Genomic DNA, 6,379 nt, shown 5'->3' with positions numbered 1-6,379 from the left:
CTCTGCAGTGCCGTGACTACGTCACAATCGCGCTCTTTCTTTCCGTTCAAGTTCATTGCGTTTAATAGTAGCCGTTAAATGCATGACTACACTTAACGTTTATTGATCTCCCAAAAAGGGCTTTGTCAACCCAAATTATAAACAGTTTACAATCTTGGTTTTTTAATATTGTTTACCACAATAGTCAATCTTTCTAGGAGATAAAAAGTGAGCTCAAAAATTGTCATTGCTCAACTAACATGCTGGGTCTTTTATGTCATTTGTCATAACTTGAAGACAATAAAATACCAGCTTCTTGCCTAGAGGGCTTTTACTGATCAACAGAAAAGTTAATTCTAGAGGTTTCTAGGCCGCGCTCGCTGTAACAAGTCAACTTTGTTGACGACTACTCTAAACAGTCTCTAGACTCCCACCATTGATCCTAGAATGTCAGAATTATGATCCAGCGTACTGGCAGGAAGTCGGCTCAATATTTGATTCGCCTTTTGACTCTAGTGGTTTTTCTCAGTCAAACTAATAGCGTCTTCTCACTTCACGTGCTGTTCACTTGCGTATTATGCAATTGTAATCTGTCATAAGTATCAATGGAGTGACGTTATACATACCTCGTTGTGCAATTGTTGTCATTCAAAGTTCGTAGTTAAGCCGGGTGTGACAAATATATTTATCGTGTATATGACACAACAATTATTTGACAGCAGTCCAATGTTTAGTGCGCCAGTGATGATTTTGGACAGCAGAGATACGCACAGAGATACGCGCGCACAGTGCCCAGTGAGAGTTTGGGGGATTAGGGACCACATATGATGACGCAATATTTGCCACATTTTGTGTGACGAGTCGTCTAAACGAGCAATTTTCGTATGTGACAACTTTTATTTGTCACATGAAAGCTTACACGCCAACTGAATTGTCAACAAATGAATTTGTCTACTCGAGCAAATAGAAATTGCCACATAAAAATTGCTCGTGTAAACTAGGCTTTAGTTGTGTGGCCATGAGGGGTTGATAGTTTCAAATTAAATCGTTCGTTCGCTCAGAGGGCATATGAAACTTCACTAGTATTACCAAGCATGATATGCTAGCCTGTTTAAGACGTTCCACTGGGCTAACTCACACGATATGCTCTTTCTGACATAACACAATTGTCAAAACTTTAGATAATTTGTATTTCTTCGAGACATCATTTTCGACATTTTTGATCATGACTTTACAAGTCTGTTTTGCGGGTACTGTAACAACTGATCAAAACCATGACTAGCAAAGGTTCCGTTTTGGTTCTCAATAATACAATTTATTTTATTAATCGTTGAAATACATTCTTAACTTCGATACTCAAAAGGTTCTTCTGAGCTAACTGCCAAACAGTAAAGATCACTTTGCTAAATGAACTCCTTTGATTTGTAGCATCATCATCATCACACCATCATCATCATCATCATCATCATCATCATCATCATCATCATCATCATCATCATCATTATCATCATCATTTCCTTCTCTTCTTATGGAGAAAAGGGCCAGAATTTGTACTCCTCCAAGATACTCTGCCTTATTTACAATTTTACTGCCAATCGCCTTTTGCTCCTTCTCTACTGTTGTTCTCCATGTTTCATGCATAGTTTCACAAAATTCTTGGACACGTCTTCACTTGATTTCACTGATAAACTGTGTCCCTAACGCAATAACCATGTAAGTCATTCGTTTCTGAAACTATTTGTTTTACAACAAAATCTATATCACCTAAAATTGTGATGCTCTCATGAACAATTGCTCTCTTCATTACTGCTCTTAAAGGAATCCAACAGTGTTATAACAATAATACCTCATTTTCTTCAGAATCAGTCATATAATCCATATAATCCTATAAAATTGCACAGTTCGCTACCATTTAGCAGTAAATCGACTTCAAACAACGCACTTTTACGGCTTCCGATCGCAAGTGGCCGCCATCTTTGAATCACGCAATGAGTTGTGGGATTGATGACGTTTCACGGCTCCCCGCGAAGTTTAAAGCTACGCGCGAAGTTTAAAGATGTAAACAAGAAAAAAAATGCCGAGTTGTTGCGCTTTTGGGTGTAATTTTTCGACAAAAAACAGGAGTGGCTCAAGTTCAACGCTCCACAGTTTTCCCAGGAATGAAAAATTAAGAAAAAAGTGGATTATTGCTGTCAAGCGAACCACTTTGCCTAAAGATCCGAGATTGTGTTCTCACCATTTTCGTCCTGATGCGTTTGATGACACAGTCCGTCTTCAAGAAAACTTAATTGGCCACTGTCGGTGGAAGAGAAAGTTAAAGGAAGATGCAGTGCCAACAATTTTTTCACACAAGCAGGCAAAAAAACCACGAATAATAAGTGAGCAACGTGCAGCTCGACGACAACGACAGCAGGTACACGACTTTTACTACATGGTTCATACTTTTAGATAATTAGTGTTACTAATTTGGGGGGATAAAAAAAACAATGACAATTTCAATACTCACTTTTCAGACAATTGAAGAGGCACTGGCTTCGAATTCTGAAGAAAACGCTCCGTCAAAGAACTCCGATGATATTAAAGTCGAAGCGAAATCATTAGCTTTACTATCGAAAGAAGTGAGTACGCAAACAGACATGTCCCCATCAGTTGACATTGGCATCCAAGTTGACATTGGCGTCGAAACCAGCCAGACCGTAGGTACGTGTGAGGTCTCCGTTCAGTTCCCAGAGGATGTAGTCGAAGATGTTATGGTTGACCATCCGTATTGTTCCAAAAAGCCTCAAGATCGGCCGTCGAGAACAATTAACGAAAAAGAAAACACAACAATCGAATCTGGAACTAAAACATGTAGTGACGACTTTCAGGATGTTTCAACAGTGGCTCAACAAGTTGAGGAACATGTCGATTCTCAGTGTACTGAAACTGCAACTGCCAGCCAATCTGAATATTATCCCAGTGATTGTTCTGAAGACGGGCTTTCCCAAAGTTCAGCAGTAGAAGTTGTTATAAACAGACAACGGACATTTATTGTGTACGAGGATAATCTGAAAGAGCTTTATCGGTTTTGTCCAAACTGTGGGTCCCCAACAATTACTAGAAACGAGGTTCAAAATGAGGGATCACAACTTTCAGTACATCTGACATGCCTGAATGGCTGTTCTTACAAGTGGCAGTCACAACCCCTCCCTGCATGGCCCTAAAGGTGAAGGGAATGTGGCACTCACTACAGCGATTTTTTTTAGTGGGATCCACTTTGCAAAATTCGAAAGATTTGCTCATTGCTTAAATCTGAAATCGATTAGTGAATCTTCATACTACGTGTTAAGGAAAAAGTATGTTTTCCCAGTTATTGAAAAAGCTTGGGAAGAAGAGCAGGCAAGTGTTATTCGGAATTTACGGTCAAGAGAAAACAATATGTTAATTGGAGATGGGCGATGTGATTCCCCAGGCCATAGTGCAAAGTACTGCACTTATACATTCATCGACTTTCAATCCCATAAAGTTGTTGATTTTAAAGTTGTAAGTGTTGGTCAAGTAGCAAATTCCAATGTTATGGAAATTAAGGGATTTCAAGATGCCCTATTTACAGTTGAAAGTCAAGGAATTGAGGTGTGTGTGATATCAACTGACCGCCATTCCCAAATAAGCAAGGAGATGAGAGTCAACCACCCAGACAAGGACCACCAGTATGACCCATGGCATTTGGCTAAATCTATATCAAAGAAACTGGGAAGTGCAGCAAACAAAAGAGGATGTGGCGAGCTGAAACCATGGATACCATCAATAATTAACCATCTTTGGTGGAGCGCAACTACTTGTGAAGGAAACCCAGAGCTTCTAAAAGAGAAGTGGTGTTCAGTGATCCATCATGTCACAAACAGACATGAGTGGCCTGGCAACCAGCACTACCACAAGTGTGCACATGAACCGTACACACCTGAGGCCTTCCACAGGAAAAAATGGCTAACCCCAGGATCAGCTGCGCACAATGCCCTTGTTGAAGTCGTTAAAGACAAGAGGCTACTTAAGGACATGGAACATCTGACGAAGTGTGTACACACAACACTGCTTGAGGTATACCACTCTATGTACCTCAAATACCTGCCAAAACAGATGCACTTTACTCATGAGTGCATGAGTAAGGGCACAATGCTGGCTGCTCTGGACCATAACAAGAATGTTAACAGACCACAGGTCAGTCAACATGAAAAAAGGCATAGAGTGGTTTTTACTTGAGTGTCAGAAGTAATATAAATTTTATCTCCTAGAGATATGAAGCTAAGTGCATGACAACATTTTTTTAGTTTTATATAAATTTGCTATGCTAGGTGATAGGTTTAAAAATTGTGCCACTTCCAATCTGAGTTAATACCAAAACCAATTTCGTCTAACTTATGCAAGCTTTCTATCACTTTGTGGCACCTACATGTACTGCTTTGAGTTTTGATTGATTGTCTGGATTGTCTCTGTTCTTTGTGATTGGTCAGAGTTATCATTTGGTTTTAGCTTTATGACACTCAACTGAAAACTGCTCTATTGGTATCCATGTCATTATTTATCCTCTTATAATCTGAAAACCCCACACTTGTTATAACAAGACCCACCCAATGGGTTCTGAGGCATGCAGCTTTTGATAAAATAGAATGTTACAAATTCCCATAGAGGTGCCCATATGATACAAATTACAATTCAACAAAAAAAAAATATTTTTTCAAGTTCATGTTATTAGCTGTATACTTAGAAACCATAGACTAACAGCAGTCTGCACAGGCTTTTGAACCCTGATACTGACTTGTTTTACATTAAAAAATGAATTTAAAAGCTTGTATAAATATCAATTGATGTAAGTGTATTTTATTACATAACAGGCAACAATTAAGGAAGGTGACCACAAAGGAGAGCCAAGATTCAAAATTTCTTGGAACAAAGTCACAAAGCGTTTTGGAGCAGAACCTGTTCCAGAAAGTAAATCATTCAGTTATCAACTAGAGATGCTAGATGACATTTTTACTTTGGCTAGAAATGATGACCAGGTGAATGTACACTGTGAGCTTGATCGAACACATGTTATGGCACCAGAAAGTAGACCACCAAGAGAAGAGATCATTGCCAGGCGCCTTGAAATGTCACGCTTTTAAAAACCAGTTGACCTTGCAGCTTTAGCTTTCATTTTTTTGTGTAGGAATACATGTCAAATAATGTATTAGAATGTATTATTACTAGGAACCTGATATCAAATTGGTTCATGCTTTGGTATGCACTATCGAGTTATGGTGAAAGTCGGAAGTTTGAAGAGCATAAAGGGAGCACAAGAGTTGTTCCAGGTGATAGCCAAGAGCAACTCTAGCTTCTTGAGTGCTCTCCAAACATTGCAAGTGCACCATAACCACACAGCTAAAAAGTGGTAAAGTTTTTTTTAACCCATTGGCGCCTGTGCCGCCCGTAACCGCCCGTGCGAAAACCACCCCTAAAATGCCTGTGCCGCCCGTAAGCGCCCGTAAAAACCGCATCGTGACAAATGCCCTTTCCATCCCTCGCTGGAGACTTTTTGGTTCTCCTATTGTTCTACAGATAATAAGGGCAAATAAACCAATCAGAATCTGCTTTCTGCGCATATTTTTAGGGAACTCTTGGGGTCCTAGAAAGAAGGTTTTTTGTCTTATTCCGTGCGTTGAAAATGTACAAGAAAATCATGGCGCCGGGCGGCGCGTATTTACAAACTTCCAAGGCCTTGTTTTTGATTCTGAACACAAAAAATACCATCTTTGAGACTTAAAAAGGAAAGAAGAAACACTATAGAATATTTAAGTGGCCCTAAAACGGAAAACCATGGAGTACAGAGTGCTAAAACCTTGTTGAAGAAGGATTCATCTTTCCTTTCACGGCCGCGAAGACATGCCGTAATGGCGCTTACAAGTGAGTTTTGAATTCAAATCACGGGCTTGAACACGGCCTAAATGCAGCTTCTCAAGACTTCTGAGAACGAAATGGTAATGTACTGTTATTGCTTCGAATTTGAATGTAATTTTTTGAAGGATCGGTAGATCCATTTAGTGTACAATTGACTCCAAAAGCCGTCTGCTAAAATTAAAACTTCGCCTCCGACATGAACATGTGGATAATTAATTCTGCCGTGCAATACAGCACGGCTCGAAAAATTTCGATATTTTGACGGTTGTGAACACATTTCTTGGCTTCATCCTAACTGAAAACAAATTCTAAACAAAGTTTCTTTCAAGTTTTTGTCATTTATCAATTTTGAGTGCGGAATTTTAGGCTTTTGAAGGCGAACAGATTTGTTGCGCACGTGTTGTTATCTGACACCTATTTTTTGGGAGACTTGCTTCTTCATTGTTTAGCTCCGCTTTGTTTTGAATTATGTCTATCGCTTTAGAAA

This window comes from Oculina patagonica, chromosome 11 (genome assembly GCF_052425735.1).
Source record: "Oculina patagonica isolate OP01 chromosome 11, crgOcupat, whole genome shotgun sequence".
In the NCBI taxonomy this organism is placed as follows: domain Eukaryota; kingdom Metazoa; phylum Cnidaria; class Anthozoa; order Scleractinia; family Oculinidae; genus Oculina; species Oculina patagonica.
Note: the sequence above shows the minus strand (reverse complement) of the source record.